Source organism: Hyla sarda, unplaced genomic scaffold (assembly GCF_029499605.1).
Source record: "Hyla sarda isolate aHylSar1 unplaced genomic scaffold, aHylSar1.hap1 scaffold_449, whole genome shotgun sequence".
NCBI classification, from domain to species: domain Eukaryota; kingdom Metazoa; phylum Chordata; class Amphibia; order Anura; family Hylidae; genus Hyla; species Hyla sarda.
Window position 1 is genome coordinate 150,003 of NW_026610462.1, and position 18,360 is coordinate 168,362.

At 46.1% G+C, this 18,360-nt stretch overlaps 8 non-coding genes across 8 annotated transcripts; all 8 read right to left on the reverse strand.

Annotated features, from left to right (window-relative positions):
- Positions 1-980: 980 nt before the first annotated feature.
- Positions 981-1,171, reverse strand: LOC130335236 (U2 spliceosomal RNA). The gene has a single exon (XR_008876900.1). It is a non-coding gene; the product is annotated as a U2 spliceosomal RNA (small nuclear RNA).
- A 2,095-nt stretch (positions 1,172-3,266) lies between these two features.
- On the reverse strand, positions 3,267-3,457 carry LOC130335237 (U2 spliceosomal RNA). The gene has a single exon (XR_008876901.1). It is a non-coding gene; the product is annotated as a U2 spliceosomal RNA (small nuclear RNA).
- Positions 3,458-5,530: 2,073 nt separating this feature from the next.
- On the reverse strand, positions 5,531-5,721 carry LOC130335238 (U2 spliceosomal RNA). The gene has a single exon (XR_008876902.1). It is a non-coding gene; the product is annotated as a U2 spliceosomal RNA (small nuclear RNA).
- A 2,024-nt stretch (positions 5,722-7,745) lies between these two features.
- On the reverse strand, positions 7,746-7,936 carry LOC130335239 (U2 spliceosomal RNA). The gene has a single exon (XR_008876903.1). It is a non-coding gene; the product is annotated as a U2 spliceosomal RNA (small nuclear RNA).
- Positions 7,937-10,016: 2,080 nt separating this feature from the next.
- Positions 10,017-10,207, reverse strand: LOC130335241 (U2 spliceosomal RNA). Its single transcript, XR_008876905.1, has one exon. It is a non-coding gene; the product is annotated as a U2 spliceosomal RNA (small nuclear RNA).
- A 2,026-nt stretch (positions 10,208-12,233) lies between these two features.
- Positions 12,234-12,424, reverse strand: LOC130335242 (U2 spliceosomal RNA). Its single transcript, XR_008876906.1, has one exon. It is a non-coding gene; the product is annotated as a U2 spliceosomal RNA (small nuclear RNA).
- A 2,016-nt stretch (positions 12,425-14,440) lies between these two features.
- LOC130335243 (U2 spliceosomal RNA) lies at positions 14,441-14,631 on the reverse strand. Its single transcript, XR_008876907.1, has one exon. It is a non-coding gene; the product is annotated as a U2 spliceosomal RNA (small nuclear RNA).
- Positions 14,632-16,716: 2,085 nt separating this feature from the next.
- LOC130335244 (U2 spliceosomal RNA) lies at positions 16,717-16,907 on the reverse strand. Its single transcript, XR_008876908.1, has one exon. It is a non-coding gene; the product is annotated as a U2 spliceosomal RNA (small nuclear RNA).
- Positions 16,908-18,360: the final 1,453 nt, after the last annotated feature.

Consider the following 18,360-nt stretch of genomic DNA (forward strand, 5'->3'; position numbering starts at 1 on the left):
CAGCAGATGGAGACACTGGGGGATAATTTTCTAAGGATTTATACTGATTTTTCCTGTCTGAATTTGTCGCACAGAAAGTTGCAGGCCAAATATGTGTGACATTTCTGCGACTTTAGCTTCTAGAGCATTTTTACAACATTATACATAGGTGCTGAATACATAAAAAGCGACTGTTCAGCGACAGACAAGTCGCATCGGCTGAAAGTAGGCCAGAATGTCAGTCCATGTTGGAGCAGGTTTAGATACAGTCTAAAGCATAGATCTCAAAGTCTGTGCACAGAATTTAGCAAGGGCCTCGCACCTTCTGATGCATCAGGTAGGTGCACAATAGCATAGCCTAACCCTCTGTACTTTGGTCTATATTGATGCGGGACATAGACAGCCAGCTGATGACCAATCCATTAGTGCAATGGATGGCTGGAAGCATTTGTCTTTGCCTTTGCAATACCACAGAAGCAATGCATGGTCAATGTACAGCAATGACACACCTGTGTGAACAGCCAGGAGACCCCCCCCCCCCATGTTATGTTACATAGTTACATAGTTAGTACGGTCGAAAAAAGACATATGTCCATCAAGTTCAACCAGGGAATTAAGGGGTAGGGGTGTGGCGCGATATTGGGGAAGGGATGAGATTTTATATTTCTTCATAAGCATTAATCTTATTTTGTCAATTAGGAACATTCAGCACCCACCCGCTATCAAGGCAGCTGCCTATCATGTCATGCCCTACCTGCACAGGTGTGCTGGCTACTCAAATGATCCAATTAAGGAGGCCATTTAGTCAGCAGCAGCAGAAGTCCTGTGCCTGGACGCTCCAACAGCGGCCAGACACAAGCAGAAGCAGAAGCAGCAGCAGCACCACCTTTTGTTTTTTGGCTGCAGCAGCAGCAGCAGCAAGGCCCACAGGGCTGGCTAGCTGGCTAGCCAGCAAGCAGGTAGCAATGAAAGTAGGAATCTTTCTTTTTAACCCTGTAAGGGGGTGGTGCACTGTACCCGAAGATACTGCCATATCGGGTCAATGCATAGGGCGACGGAAGCAAGCTTCGAAATCGGCCCCCGTTCTCAAAAATCCATTTAATATATGGTCCCCAGATAGGGGACGTATCAGATATTAAACTGATAAGAACAGATACTACACTTGATCTTAGCCAAAAGGCCGAGAAGCGATAACCGTGAAAGGGGCGGGCCCAACAAGGTCCCCTTCATGGGCACTATCACTGCTTGCTGTCAGGGAGGCTGCCAGACAATTTTCCATGCACACTCTGGGCTGGGGGGCAGTCAACCACCAGTACACACAGCAGAACCTAAACCCATACCATTATTGCTAAGCAGCAAGACAGGGGCCCATTGCACTCCCACGGGGCCTTTTTAAATGCAATCCATAACCCGGATTTGCCAGGAACCCTTCTTACTCCTCCTACTTGCATGTGACACTGGGCTTAGGATCTGCATAGGAAACACACACACAAGCACACACCTACCTTTGTTGCCTGCAGATGCCTCCTTGGCTGTCCCCAAACGGTATCAAACCAACACCCACGGGAAGCTGTAAGCATAGAGGACATGCCTGCACCCCATTGGACTTACCTGTGTGGGTTAAACCCGGGTTATTTGACAACCTATGGCGGTGATGGTTCTGCTCAGGCAGAGCAGTGCTGATGCTCCTCATAAAGCTGTCGCTGCTGTGAAGGTTCTAGGTGACATCACAAATCCCTATGGTTACATACACAACAAAGCTGGGTTGTTGTTGTTTACACTCTGCAAGGCCTGTGGAAGTGAGTGACATCATAGCACTGTAGTTCTGAGGGTTCTAGATGGATGCAACAATCTCCTGTTGCTTCTATGAAGGCCATAATAGACGACATCACCAAACAGCTCCATAGTCACATACACAGCAAAGGAGAGATGTTGTTTACACCTAGTGATGTCAGTGGTATTGAGTGACATCACAGCACAGTGCTAAGGCTCCTGGGCCTGGACACAGCAGCGGCTGCAATATCTCAACGGAGAATACGTTTATATATATGTGTGTGTGTGCGCGTATATATATATATATATATATATATATATATATATATATATATATATATATATTTCTCCGCCGAAATCACTTTTAAACCCATTTCCACCTTTTTTTCCCTTCTCTTCCTCTTACTTTTTTTTCACGTTTTTTTACGTTTTTCTCCTTTTCGCCTCTTTTCTGGGCGTATTATTCTTCTTTTTCTTCTTTTTTTTCGTCTAATGCATACCCCATCAGTGCAGCAATGCTTATTCAATACCGCCAGCAGATGGAGACACTGGGGGATAATTTTCTAAGGATTTATACTGATTTTTCCTGTCTGAATTAGTCGCACAGAAAGTTGCAGGCCAAATATGTGTGACATTTCTGCGACTTTAGCTTCTAGAGCATTTTTACAACATTATACATAGGTGCTGAATACATAAAAAGCGACTGTTCAGCGACAGACAAGTCGCATCGGCTGAAAGTAGGCCAGAATGTCAGTCCATGTTGGAGCAGGTTTAGATACAGTCTAAAGCATAGATCTCAAAGTCTGTGCACAGAATTTAGCAAGGGCCTCGCACCTTCTGATGCATCAGGTAGGTGCACAATAGCATAGCCTAACCCTCTGTACTTTGGTCTATATTGATGCGGGACATAGACAGCCAGCTGATGACCAATCCATTAGTGCAATGGATGGCTGGAAGCATTTGTCTTTGCCTTTGCAATACCACAGAAGCAATGCATGGTCAATGTACAGCAATGACACACCTGTGTGAACAGCCAGGAGACCCCCCCCCCCCCATGTTATGTTACATAGTTACATAGTTAGTACGGTCGAAAAAAGACATATGTCCATCAAGTTCAACCAGGGAATTAAGGGGTAGGGGTGTGGCGCGATATTGGGGAAGGGATGAGATTTTATATTTCTTCATAAGCATTAATCTTATTTTGTCAATTAGGAACATTCAGCACCCACCCGCTATCAAGGCAGCTGCCTATCATGTCATGCCCTACCTGCACAGGTGTGCTGGCTACTCAAATGATCCAATTAAGGAGGCCATTTAGTCAGCAGCAGCAGAAGTCCTGTGCCTGGACGCTCCAACAGCGGCCAGACACAAGCAGAAGCAGAAGCAGCAGCAGCACCACCTTTTGTTTTTTGGCTGCAGCAGCAGCAGCAGCAAGGCCCACAGGGCTGGCTAGCTGGCTAGCCAGCAAGCAGGTAGCAATGAAAGTAGGAATCTTTCTTTTTAACCCTGTAAGGGGGTGGTGCACTGTACCCGAAGATACTGCCATATCGGGTCAATGCATAGGGCGACGGAAGCAAGCTTCGAAATCGGCCCCCGTTCTCAAAAATCCATTTAATATATGGTCCCCAGATAGGGGACGTATCAGATATTAAACTGATAAGAACAGATACTACACTTGATCTTAGCCAAAAGGCCGAGAAGCGATAACCGTGAAAGGGGCGGGCCCAACAAGGTCCCCTTCATGGGCACTATCACTGCTTGCTGTCAGGGAGGCTGCCAGACAATTTTCCATGCACACTCTGGGCTGGGGGGCAGTCAACCACCAGTACACACAGCAGAACCTAAACCCATACCATTATTGCTAAGCAGCAAGACAGGGGCCCATTGCACTCCCACGGGGCCTTTTTAAATGCAATCCATAACCCGGATTTGCCAGGAACCCTTCTTACTCCTCCTACTTGCATGTGACACTGGGCTTAGGATCTGCATAGGAAACACACACACAAGCACACACCTACCTTTGTTGCCTGCAGATGCCTCCTTGGCTGTCCCCAAACGGTATCAAACCAACACCCACGGGAAGCTGTAAGCATAGAGGACATGCCTGCACCCCATTGGACTTACCTGTGTGGGTTAAACCCGGGTTATTTGACAACCTATGGCGGTGATGGTTCTGCTCAGGCAGAGCAGTGCTGATGCTCCTCATAAAGCTGTCGCTGCTGTGAAGGTTCTAGGTGACATCACAAATCCCTATGGTTACATACACAACAAAGCTGGGTTGTTGTTGTTTACACTCTGCAAGGCCTGTGGAAGTGAGTGACATCATAGCACTGTAGTTCTGAGGGTTCTAGATGGATGCAACAATCTCCTGTTGCTTCTATGAAGGCCATAATAGACGACATCACCAAACAGCTCCATAGTCACATACACAGCAAAGGAGAGATGTTGTTTACACCTAGTGATGTCAGTGGTATTGAGTGACATCACAGCACAGTGCTAAGGCTCCTGGGCCTGGACACAGCAGCGGCTGCAATATCTCAACGGAGAATACGTTTATATATATGTGTGTGTGCGCGTATATATATATATATATATATATATATATATATTTCTCCGCCGAAATCACTTTTAAACCCATTTCCACCTTTTTTTCCCTTCTCTTCCTCTTACTTTTTTTTCACGTTTTTTTACGTTTTTCTCCTTTTCGCCTCTTTTCTGGGCGTATTATTCTTCTTTTTCTTCTTTTTTTTCGTCTAATGCATACCCCATCAGTGCAGCAATGCTTATTCAATACCGCCAGCAGATGGAGACACTGGGGGATAATTTTCTAAGGATTTATACTGATTTTTCCTGTCTGAATTTGTCGCACAGAAAGTTGCAGGCCAAATATGTGTGACATTTCTGCGACTTTAGCTTCTAGAGCATTTTTACAACATTATACATAGGTGCTGAATACATAAAAAGCGACTGTTCAGCGACAGACAAGTCGCATCGGCTGAAAGTAGGCCAGAATGTCAGTCCATGTTGGAGCAGGTTTAGATACAGTCTAAAGCATAGATCTCAAAGTCTGTGCACAGAATTTAGCAAGGGCCTCGCACCTTCTGATGCATCAGGTAGGTGCACAATAGCATAGCCTAACCCTCTGTACTTTGGTCTATATTGATGCGGGACATAGACAGCCAGCTGATGACCAATCCATTAGTGCAATGGATGGCTGGAAGCATTTGTCTTTGCCTTTGCAATACCACAGAAGCAATGCATGGTCAATGTACAGCAATGACACACCTGTGTGAACAGCCAGGAGACCCCCCCCCCCCCATGTTATGTTACATAGTTACATAGTTAGTACGGTCGAAAAAAGACATATGTCCATCAAGTTCAACCAGGGAATTAAGGGGTAGGGGTGTGGCGCGATATTGGGGAAGGGATGAGATTTTATATTTCTTCATAAGCATTAATCTTATTTTGTCAATTAGGAACATTCAGCACCCACCCGCTATCAAGGCAGCTGCCTATCATGTCATGCCCTACCTGCACAGGTGTGCTGGCTACTCAAATGATCCAATTAAGGAGGCCATTTAGTCAGCAGCAGCAGAAGTCCTGTGCCTGGACGCTCCAACAGCGGCCAGACACAAGCAGAAGCAGAAGCAGCAGCAGCACCACCTTTTGTTTTTTGGCTGCAGCAGCAGCAGCAGCAAGGCCCACAGGGCTGGCTAGCTGGCTAGCCAGCAAGCAGGTAGCAATGAAAGTAGGAATCTTTCTTTTTAACCCTGTAAGGGGGTGGTGCACTGTACCCGAAGATACTGCCATATCGGGTCAATGCATAGGGCGACGGAAGCAAGCTTCGAAATCGGCCCCCGTTCTCAAAAATCCATTTAATATATGGTCCCCAGATAGGGGACGTATCAGATATTAAACTGATAAGAACAGATACTACACTTGATCTTAGCCAAAAGGCCGAGAAGCGATAACCGTGAAAGGGGCGGGCCCAACAAGGTCCCCTTCATGGGCACTATCACTGCTTGCTGTCAGGGAGGCTGCCAGACAATTTTCCATGCACACTCTGGGCTGGGGGGCAGTCAACCACCAGTACACACAGCAGAACCTAAACCCATACCATTATTGCTAAGCAGCAAGACAGGGGCCCATTGCACTCCCACGGGGCCTTTTTAAATGCAATCCATAACCCGGATTTGCCAGGAACCCTTCTTACTCCTCCTACTTGCATGTGACACTGGGCTTAGGATCTGCATAGGAAACACACACACAAGCACACACCTACCTTTGTTGCCTGCAGATGCCTCCTTGGCTGTCCCCAAACGGTATCAAACCAACACCCACGGGAAGCTGTAAGCATAGAGGACATGCCTGCACCCCATTGGACTTACCTGTGTGGGTTAAACCCGGGTTATTTGACAACCTATGGCGGTGATGGTTCTGCTCAGGCAGAGCAGTGCTGATGCTCCTCATAAAGCTGTCGCTGCTGTGAAGGTTCTAGGTGACATCACAAATCCCTATGGTTACATACACAACAAAGCTGGGTTGTTGTTGTTTACACTCTGCAAGGCCTGTGGAAGTGAGTGACATCATAGCACTGTAGTTCTGAGGGTTCTAGATGGATGCAACAATCTCCTGTTGCTTCTATGAAGGCCATAATAGACGACATCACCAAACAGCTCCATAGTCACATACACAGCAAAGGAGAGATGTTGTTTACACCTAGTGATGTCAGTGGTATTGAGTGACATCACAGCACAGTGCTAAGGCTCCTGGGCCTGGACACAGCAGCGGCTGCAATATCTCAACGGAGAATACGTTTATATATATGTGTGTGTGTGCGCGTATATATATATATATATATATATATATATATATATATATATATTTCTCCGCCGAAATCACTTTTAAACCCATTTCCACCTTTTTTTCCCTTCTCTTCCTCTTACTTTTTTTTCACGTTTTTTTACGTTTTTCTCCTTTTCGCCTCTTTTCTGGGCGTATTATTCTTCTTTTTCTTCTTTTTTTTCGTCTAATGCATACCCCATCAATTTATACTGATTTTTCCTGTCTGAATTTGTCGCACAGAAAGTTGCAGGCCAAATATGTGTGACATTTCTGCGACTTTAGCTTCTAGAGCATTTTTACAACATTATACATAGGTGCTGAATACATAAAAAGCGACTGTTCAGCGACAGACAAGTCGCATCGGCTGAAAGTAGGCCAGAATGTCAGTCCATGTTGGAGCAGGTTTAGATACAGTCTAAAGCATAGATCTCAAAGTCTGTGCACAGAATTTAGCAAGGGCCTCGCACCTTCTGATGCATCAGGTAGGTGCACAATAGCATAGCCTAACCCTCTGTACTTTGGTCTATATTGATGCGGGACATAGACAGCCAGCTGATGACCAATCCATTAGTGCAATGGATGGCTGGAAGCATTTGTCTTTGCCTTTGCAATACCACAGAAGCAATGCATGGTCAATGTACAGCAATGACACACCTGTGTGAACAGCCAGGAGACCCCCCCCCCCCCCATGTTATGTTACATAGTTACATAGTTAGTACGGTCGAAAAAAGACATATGTCCATCAAGTTCAACCAGGGAATTAAGGGGTAGGGGTGTGGCGCGATATTGGGGAAGGGATGAGATTTTATATTTCTTCATAAGCATTAATCTTATTTTGTCAATTAGGAACATTCAGCACCCACCCGCTATCAAGGCAGCTGCCTATCATGTCATGCCCTACCTGCACAGGTGTGCTGGCTACTCAAATGATCCAATTAAGGAGGCCATTTAGTCAGCAGCAGCAGAAGTCCTGTGCCTGGACGCTCCAACAGCGGCCAGACACAAGCAGAAGCAGAAGCAGCAGCAGCACCACCTTTTGTTTTTTGGCTGCAGCAGCAGCAGCAGCAAGGCCCACAGGGCTGGCTAGCTGGCTAGCCAGCAAGCAGGTAGCAATGAAAGTAGGAATCTTTCTTTTTAACCCTGTAAGGGGGTGGTGCACTGTACCCGAAGATACTGCCATATCGGGTCAATGCATAGGGCGACGGAAGCAAGCTTCGAAATCGGCCCCCGTTCTCAAAAATCCATTTAATATATGGTCCCCAGATAGGGGACGTATCAGATATTAAACTGATAAGAACAGATACTACACTTGATCTTAGCCAAAAGGCCGAGAAGCGATAACCGTGAAAGGGGCGGGCCCAACAAGGTCCCCTTCATGGGCACTATCACTGCTTGCTGTCAGGGAGGCTGCCAGACAATTTTCCATGCACACTCTGGGCTGGGGGGCAGTCAACCACCAGTACACACAGCAGAACCTAAACCCATACCATTATTGCTAAGCAGCAAGACAGGGGCCCATTGCACTCCCACGGGGCCTTTTTAAATGCAATCCATAACCCGGATTTGCCAGGAACCCTTCTTACTCCTCCTACTTGCATGTGACACTGGGCTTAGGATCTGCATAGGAAACACACACACAAGCACACACCTACCTTTGTTGCCTGCAGATGCCTCCTTGGCTGTCCCCAAACGGTATCAAACCAACACCCACGGGAAGCTGTAAGCATAGAGGACATGCCTGCACCCCATTGGACTTACCTGTGTGGGTTAAACCCGGGTTATTTGACAACCTATGGCGGTGATGGTTCTGCTCAGGCAGAGCAGTGCTGATGCTCCTCATAAAGCTGTCGCTGCTGTGAAGGTTCTAGGTGACATCACAAATCCCTATGGTTACATACACAACAAAGCTGGGTTGTTGTTGTTTACACTCTGCAAGGCCTGTGGAAGTGAGTGACATCATAGCACTGTAGTTCTGAGGGTTCTAGATGGATGCAACAATCTCCTGTTGCTTCTATGAAGGCCATAATAGACGACATCACCAAACAGCTCCATAGTCACATACACAGCAAAGGAGAGATGTTGTTTACACCTAGTGATGTCAGTGGTATTGAGTGACATCACAGCACAGTGCTAAGGCTCCTGGGCCTGGACACAGCAGCGGCTGCAATATCTCAACGGAGAATACGTTTATATATATGTGTGTGTGTGCGCGTATATATATATATATATATATATATATATATATATATTTCTCCGCCGAAATCACTTTTAAACCCATTTCCACCTTTTTTTCCCTTCTCTTCCTCTTACTTTTTTTTCACGTTTTTTTACGTTTTTCTCCTTTTCGCCTCTTTTCTGGGCGTATTATTCTTCTTTTTCTTCTTTTTTTTCGTCTAATGCATACCCCATCAGTGCAGCAATGCTTATTCAATACCGCCAGCAGATGGAGACACTGGGGGATAATTTTCTAAGGATTTATACTGATTTTTCCTGTCTGAATTTGTCGCACAGAAAGTTGCAGGCCAAATATGTGTGACATTTCTGCGACTTTAGCTTCTAGAGCATTTTTACAACATTATACATAGGTGCTGAATACATAAAAAGCGACTGTTCAGCGACAGACAAGTCGCATCGGCTGAAAGTAGGCCAGAATGTCAGTCCATGTTGGAGCAGGTTTAGATACAGTCTAAAGCATAGATCTCAAAGTCTGTGCACAGAATTTAGCAAGGGCCTCGCACCTTCTGATGCATCAGGTAGGTGCACAATAGCATAGCCTAACCCTCTGTACTTTGGTCTATATTGATGCGGGACATAGACAGCCAGCTGATGACCAATCCATTAGTGCAATGGATGGCTGGAAGCATTTGTCTTTGCCTTTGCAATACCACAGAAGCAATGCATGGTCAATGTACAGCAATGACACACCTGTGTGAACAGCCAGGAGACCCCCCCCCCCCCCATGTTATGTTACATAGTTACATAGTTAGTACGGTCGAAAAAAGACATATGTCCATCAAGTTCAACCAGGGAATTAAGGGGTAGGGGTGTGGCGCGATATTGGGGAAGGGATGAGATTTTATATTTCTTCATAAGCATTAATCTTATTTTGTCAATTAGGAACATTCAGCACCCACCCGCTATCAAGGCAGCTGCCTATCATGTCATGCCCTACCTGCACAGGTGTGCTGGCTACTCAAATGATCCAATTAAGGAGGCCATTTAGTCAGCAGCAGCAGAAGTCCTGTGCCTGGACGCTCCAACAGCGGCCAGACACAAGCAGAAGCAGAAGCAGCAGCAGCACCACCTTTTGTTTTTTGGCTGCAGCAGCAGCAGCAGCAAGGCCCACAGGGCTGGCTAGCTGGCTAGCCAGCAAGCAGGTAGCAATGAAAGTAGGAATCTTTCTTTTTAACCCTGTAAGGGGGTGGTGCACTGTACCCGAAGATACTGCCATATCGGGTCAATGCATAGGGCGACGGAAGCAAGCTTCGAAATCGGCCCCCGTTCTCAAAAATCCATTTAATATATGGTCCCCAGATAGGGGACGTATCAGATATTAAACTGATAAGAACAGATACTACACTTGATCTTAGCCAAAAGGCCGAGAAGCGATAACCGTGAAAGGGGCGGGCCCAACAAGGTCCCCTTCATGGGCACTATCACTGCTTGCTGTCAGGGAGGCTGCCAGACAATTTTCCATGCACACTCTGGGCTGGGGGGCAGTCAACCACCAGTACACACAGCAGAACCTAAACCCATACCATTATTGCTAAGCAGCAAGACAGGGGCCCATTGCACTCCCACGGGGCCTTTTTAAATGCAATCCATAACCCGGATTTGCCAGGAACCCTTCTTACTCCTCCTACTTGCATGTGACACTGGGCTTAGGATCTGCATAGGAAACACACACACAAGCACACACCTACCTTTGTTGCCTGCAGATGCCTCCTTGGCTGTCCCCAAACGGTATCAAACCAACACCCACGGGAAGCTGTAAGCATAGAGGACATGCCTGCACCCCATTGGACTTACCTGTGTGGGTTAAACCCGGGTTATTTGACAACCTATGGCGGTGATGGTTCTGCTCAGGCAGAGCAGTGCTGATGCTCCTCATAAAGCTGTCGCTGCTGTGAAGGTTCTAGGTGACATCACAAATCCCTATGGTTACATACACAACAAAGCTGGGTTGTTGTTGTTTACACTCTGCAAGGCCTGTGGAAGTGAGTGACATCATAGCACTGTAGTTCTGAGGGTTCTAGATGGATGCAACAATCTCCTGTTGCTTCTATGAAGGCCATAATAGACGACATCACCAAACAGCTCCATAGTCACATACACAGCAAAGGAGAGATGTTGTTTACACCTAGTGATGTCAGTGGTATTGAGTGACATCACAGCACAGTGCTAAGGCTCCTGGGCCTGGACACAGCAGCGGCTGCAATATCTCAACGGAGAATACGTTTATATATATGTGTGTGTGTGCGCGTATATATATATATATATATATATATATATATATATATATATATATTTCTCCGCCGAAATCACTTTTAAACCCATTTCCACCTTTTTTTCCCTTCTCTTCCTCTTACTTTTTTTTCACGTTTTTTTACGTTTTTCTCCTTTTCGCCTCTTTTCTGGGCGTATTATTCTTCTTTTTCTTCTTTTTTTTCGTCTAATGCATACCCCATCAATTTATACTGATTTTTCCTGTCTGAATTTGTCGCACAGAAAGTTGCAGGCCAAATATGTGTGACATTTCTGCGACTTTAGCTTCTAGAGCATTTTTACAACATTATACATAGGTGCTGAATACATAAAAAGCGACTGTTCAGCGACAGACAAGTCGCATCGGCTGAAAGTAGGCCAGAATGTCAGTCCATGTTGGAGCAGGTTTAGATACAGTCTAAAGCATAGATCTCAAAGTCTGTGCACAGAATTTAGCAAGGGCCTCGCACCTTCTGATGCATCAGGTAGGTGCACAATAGCATAGCCTAACCCTCTGTACTTTGGTCTATATTGATGCGGGACATAGACAGCCAGCTGATGACCAATCCATTAGTGCAATGGATGGCTGGAAGCATTTGTCTTTGCCTTTGCAATACCACAGAAGCAATGCATGGTCAATGTACAGCAATGACACACCTGTGTGAACAGCCAGGAGACCCCCCCCCCCCCCATGTTATGTTACATAGTTACATAGTTAGTACGGTCGAAAAAAGACATATGTCCATCAAGTTCAACCAGGGAATTAAGGGGTAGGGGTGTGGCGCGATATTGGGGAAGGGATGAGATTTTATATTTCTTCATAAGCATTAATCTTATTTTGTCAATTAGGAACATTCAGCACCCACCCGCTATCAAGGCAGCTGCCTATCATGTCATGCCCTACCTGCACAGGTGTGCTGGCTACTCAAATGATCCAATTAAGGAGGCCATTTAGTCAGCAGCAGCAGAAGTCCTGTGCCTGGACGCTCCAACAGCGGCCAGACACAAGCAGAAGCAGAAGCAGCAGCAGCACCACCTTTTGTTTTTTGGCTGCAGCAGCAGCAGCAGCAAGGCCCACAGGGCTGGCTAGCTGGCTAGCCAGCAAGCAGGTAGCAATGAAAGTAGGAATCTTTCTTTTTAACCCTGTAAGGGGGTGGTGCACTGTACCCGAAGATACTGCCATATCGGGTCAATGCATAGGGCGACGGAAGCAAGCTTCGAAATCGGCCCCCGTTCTCAAAAATCCATTTAATATATGGTCCCCAGATAGGGGACGTATCAGATATTAAACTGATAAGAACAGATACTACACTTGATCTTAGCCAAAAGGCCGAGAAGCGATAACCGTGAAAGGGGCGGGCCCAACAAGGTCCCCTTCATGGGCACTATCACTGCTTGCTGTCAGGGAGGCTGCCAGACAATTTTCCATGCACACTCTGGGCTGGGGGGCAGTCAACCACCAGTACACACAGCAGAACCTAAACCCATACCATTATTGCTAAGCAGCAAGACAGGGGCCCATTGCACTCCCACGGGGCCTTTTTAAATGCAATCCATAACCCGGATTTGCCAGGAACCCTTCTTACTCCTCCTACTTGCATGTGACACTGGGCTTAGGATCTGCATAGGAAACACACACACAAGCACACACCTACCTTTGTTGCCTGCAGATCCCTCCTTGGCTGTCCCCAAACGGTATCAAACCAACACCCACGGGAAGCTGTAAGCATAGAGGACATGCCTGCACCCCATTGGACTTACCTGTGTGGGTTAAACCCGGGTTATTTGACAACCTATGGCGGTGATGGTTCTGCTCAGGCAGAGCAGTGCTGATGCTCCTCATAAAGCTGTCGCTGCTGTGAAGGTTCTAGGTGACATCACAAATCCCTATGGTTACATACACAACAAAGCTGGGTTGTTGTTGTTTACACTCTGCAAGGCCTGTGGAAGTGAGTGACATCATAGCACTGTAGTTCTGAGGGTTCTAGATGGATGCAACAATCTCCTGTTGCTTCTATGAAGGCCATAATAGACGACATCACCAAACAGCTCCATAGTCACATACACAGCAAAGGAGAGATGTTGTTTACACCTAGTGATGTCAGTGGTATTGAGTGACATCACAGCACAGTGCTAAGGCTCCTGGGCCTGGACACAGCAGCGGCTGCAATATCTCAACGGAGAATACGTTTATATATATGTGTGTGTGTGCGCATATATATATATATATATATATATATATATATATATATATATTTCTCCGCCGAAATCACTTTTAAACCCATTTCCACCTTTTTTTCCCTTCTCTTCCTCTTACTTTTTTTTCACGTTTTTTTACGTTTTTCTCCTTTTCGCCTCTTTTCTGGGCGTATTATTCTTCTTTTTCTTCTTTTTTTTCGTCTAATGCATACCCCATCAATTTATACTGATTTTTCCTGTCTGAATTTGTCGCACAGAAAGTTGCAGGCCAAATATGTGTGACATTTCTGCGACTTTAGCTTCTAGAGCATTTTTACAACATTATACATAGGTGCTGAATACATAAAAAGCGACTGTTCAGCGACAGACAAGTCGCATCGGCTGAAAGTAGGCCAGAATGTCAGTCCATGTTGGAGCAGGTTTAGATACAGTCTAAAGCATAGATCTCAAAGTCTGTGCACAGAATTTAGCAAGGGCCTCGCACCTTCTGATGCATCAGGTAGGTGCACAATAGCATAGCCTAACCCTCTGTACTTTGGTCTATATTGATGCGGGACATAGACAGCCAGCTGATGACCAATCCATTAGTGCAATGGATGGCTGGAAGCATTTGTCTTTGCCTTTGCAATACCACAGAAGCAATGCATGGTCAATGTACAGCAATGACACACCTGTGTGAACAGCCAGGAGACCCCCCCCCCCCCCATGTTATGTTACATAGTTACATAGTTAGTACGGTCGAAAAAAGACATATGTCCATCAAGTTCAACCAGGGAATTAAGGGGTAGGGGTGTGGCGCGATATTGGGGAAGGGATGAGATTTTATATTTCTTCATAAGCATTAATCTTATTTTGTCAATTAGGAACATTCAGCACCCACCCGCTATCAAGGCAGCTGCCTATCATGTCATGCCCTACCTGCACAGGTGTGCTGGCTACTCAAATGATCCAATTAAGGAGGCCATTTAGTCAGCAGCAGCAGAAGTCCTGTGCCTGGACGCTCCAACAGCGGCCAGACACAAGCAGAAGCAGAAGCAGCACCACCTTTTGTTTTTTGGCTGCAGCAGCAGCAGCAGCAAGGCCCACAGGGCTGGCTAGCTGGCTAGCCAGCAAGCAGGTAGCAATGAAAGTAGGAATCTTTCTTTTTAACCCTGTAAGGGGGTGGTGCACTGTACCCGAAGATACTGCCATATCGGGTCAATGCATAGGGCGACGGAAGCAAGCTTCGAAATCGGCCCCCGTTCTCAAAAATCCATTTAATATATGGTCCCCAGATAGGGGACGTATCAGATATTAAACTGATAAGAACAGATACTACACTTGATCTTAGCCAAAAGGCCGAGAAGCGATAACCGTGAAAGGGGCGGGCCCAACAAGGTCCCCTTCATGGGCACTATCACTGCTTGCTGTCAGGGAGGCTGCCAGACAATTTTCCATGCACACTCTGGGCTGGGGGGCAGTCAACCACCAGTACACACAGCAGAACCTAAACCCATACCATTATTGCTAAGCAGCAAGACAGGGGCCCATTGCACTCCCACGGGGCCTTTTTAAATGCAATCCATAACCCGGATTTGCCAGGAACCCTTCTTACTCCTCCTACTTGCATGTGACACTGGGCTTAGGATCTGCATAGGAAACACACACACAAGCACACACCTACCTTTGTTGCCTGCAGATGCCTCCTTGGCTGTCCCCAAACGGTATCAAACCAACACCCACGGGAAGCTGTAAGCATAGAGGACATGCCTGCACCCCATTGGACTTACCTGTGTGGGTTAAACCCGGGTTATTTGACAACCTATGGCGGTGATGGTTCTGCTCAGGCAGAGCAGTGCTGATGCTCCTCATAAAGCTGTCGCTGCTGTGAAGGTTCTAGGTGACATCACAAATCCCTATGGTTACATACACAACAAAGCTGGGTTGTTGTTGTTTACACTCTGCAAGGCCTGTGGAAGTGAGTGACATCATAGCACTGTAGTTCTGAGGGTTCTAGATGGATGCAACAATCTCCTGTTGCTTCTATGAAGGCCATAATAGACGACATCACCAAACAGCTCCATAGTCACATACACAGCAAAGGAGAGATGTTGTTTACACCTAGTGATGTCAGTGGTATTGAGTGACATCACAGCACAGTGCTAAGGCTCCTGGGCCTGGACACAGCAGCGGCTGCAATATCTCAACGGAGAATACGTTTATATATATGTGTGTGTGTGCGCGTATATATATATATATATATATATATATATATATATATATATATATTTCTCCGCCGAAATCACTTTTAAACCCATTTCCACCTTTTTTTCCCTTCTCTTCCTCTTACTTTTTTTTCACGTTTTTTTACGTTTTTCTCCTTTTCGCCTCTTTTCTGGGCGTATTATTCTTCTTTTTCTTCTTTTTTTTCGTCTAATGCATACCCCATCAGTGCAGCAATGCTTATTCAATACCGCCAGCAGATGGAGACACTGGGGGATAATTTTCTAAGGATTTATACTGATTTTTCCTGTCTGAATTTGTCGCACAGAAAGTTGCAGGCCAAATATGTGTGACATTTCTGCGACTTTAGCTTCTAGAGCATTTTTACAACATTATACATAGGTGCTGAATACATAAAAAGCGACTGTTCAGCGACAGACAAGTCGCATCGGCTGAAAGTAGGCCAGAATGTCAGTCCATGTTGGAGCAGGTTTAGATACAGTCTAAAGCATAGATCTCAAAGTCTGTGCACAGAATTTAGCAAGGGCCTCGCACCTTCTGATGCATCAGGTAGGTGCACAATAGCATAGCCTAACCCTCTGTACTTTGGTCTATATTGATGCGGGACATAGACAGCCAGCTGATGACCAATCCATTAGTGCAATGGATGGCTGGAAGCATTTGTCTTTGCCTTTGCAATACCACAGAAGCAATGCATGGTCAATGTACAGCAATGACACACCTGTGTGAACAGCCAGGAGACCCCCCCCCCCCCCATGTTATGTTACATAGTTACATAGTTAGTACGGTCGAAAAAAGACATATGTCCATCAAGTTCAACCAGGGAATTAAGGGGTAGGGGTGTGGCGCGATATTGGGGAAGGGATGAGATTTTATATTTCTTCATAAGCATTAATCTTATTTTGTCAATTAGGAACATTCAGCACCCACCCGCTATCAAGGCAGCTGCCTATCATGTCATGCCCTACCTGCACAGGTGTGCTGGCTACTCAAATGATCCAATTAAGGAGGCCATTTAGTCAGCAGCAGCAGAAGTCCTGTGCCTGGACGCTCCAACAGCGGCCAGACACAAGCAGAAGCAGAAGCAGCAGCAGCACCACCTTTTGTTTTTTGGCTGCAGCAGCAGCAGCAAGGCCCACAGGGCTGGCTAGCTGGCTAGCCAGCAAGCAGGTAGCAATGAAAGTAGGAATCTTTCTTTTTAACCCTGTAAGGGGGTGGTGCACTGTACCCGAAGATACTGCCATATCGGGTCAATGCATAGGGCGACGGAAGCAAGCTTCGAAATCGGCCCCCGTTCTCAAAAATCCATTTAATATATGGTCCCCAGATAGGGGACGTATCAGATATTAAACTGATAAGAACAGATACTACACTTGATCTTAGCCAAAAGGCCGAGAAGCGATAACCGTGAAAGGGGCGGGCCCAACAAGGTCCCCTTCATGGGCACTATCACTGCTTGCTGTCAGGGAGGCTGCCAGACAATTTTCCATGCACACTCTGGGCTGGGGGGCAGTCAACCACCAGTACACACAGCAGAACCTAAACCCATACCATTATTGCTAAGCAGCAAGACAGGGGCCCATTGCACTCCCACGGGGCCTTTTTAAATGCAATCCATAACCCGGATTTGCCAGGAACCCTTCTTACTCCTCCTACTTGCATGTGACACTGGGCTTAGGATCTGCATAGGAAACACACACACAAGCACACACCTACCTTTGTTGCCTGCAGATGCCTCCTTGGCTGTCCCCAAACGGTATCAAACCAACACCCACGGGAAGCTGTAAGCATAGAGGACATGCCTGCACCCCATTGGACTTACCTGTGTGGGTTAAACCCGGGTTATTTGACAACCTATGGCGGTGATGGTTCTGCTCAGGCAGAGCAGTGCTGATGCTCCTCATAAAGCTGTCGCTGCTGTGAAGGTTCTAGGTGACATCACAAATCCCTATGGTTACATACACAACAAAGCTGGGTTGTTGTTGTTTACACTCTGCAAGGCCTGTGGAAGTGAGTGACATCATAGCACTGTAGTTCTGAGGGTTCTAGATGGATGCAACAATCTCCTGTTGCTTCTATGAAGGCCATAATAGACGACATCACCAAACAGCTCCATAGTCACATACACAGCAAAGGAGAGATGTTGTTTACACCTAGTGATGTCAGTGGTATTGAGTGACATCACAGCACAGTGCTAAGGCTCCTGGGCCTGGACACAGCAGCGGCTGCAATATCTCAACGGAGAATACGTTTATATATATGTGTGTGTGTGCGCGTATATATATATATATATATATATATATATATATATATATATATATTTCTCCGCCGAAATCACTTTTAAACCCATTTCCACCTTTTTTTCCCTTCTCTTCCTCTTACTTTTTTTTCACGTTTTTTTACGTTTTTCTCCTTTTCGCCTCTTTTCTGGGCGTATTATTCTTCTTTTTCTTCTTTTTTTTCGTCTAATGCATACCCCATCAGTGCAGCAATGCTTATTCAATACCGCCAGCAGATGGAGACACTGGGGGATAATTTTCTAAGGATTTATACTGATTTTTCCTGTCTGAATTTGTCGCACAGAAAGTTGCAGGCCAAATATGTGTGACATTTCTGCGACTTTAGCTTCTAGAGCATTTTTACAACATTATACATAGGTGCTGAATACATAAAAAGCGACTGTTCAGCGACAGACAAGTCGCATCGGCTGAAAGTAGGCCAGAATGTCAGTCCATGTTGGAGCAGGTTTAGATACAGTCTAAAGCATAGATCTCAAAGTCTGTGCACAGAATTTAGCAAGGGCCTCGCACCTTCTGATGCATCAGGTAGGTGCACAATAGCATAGCCTAACCCTCT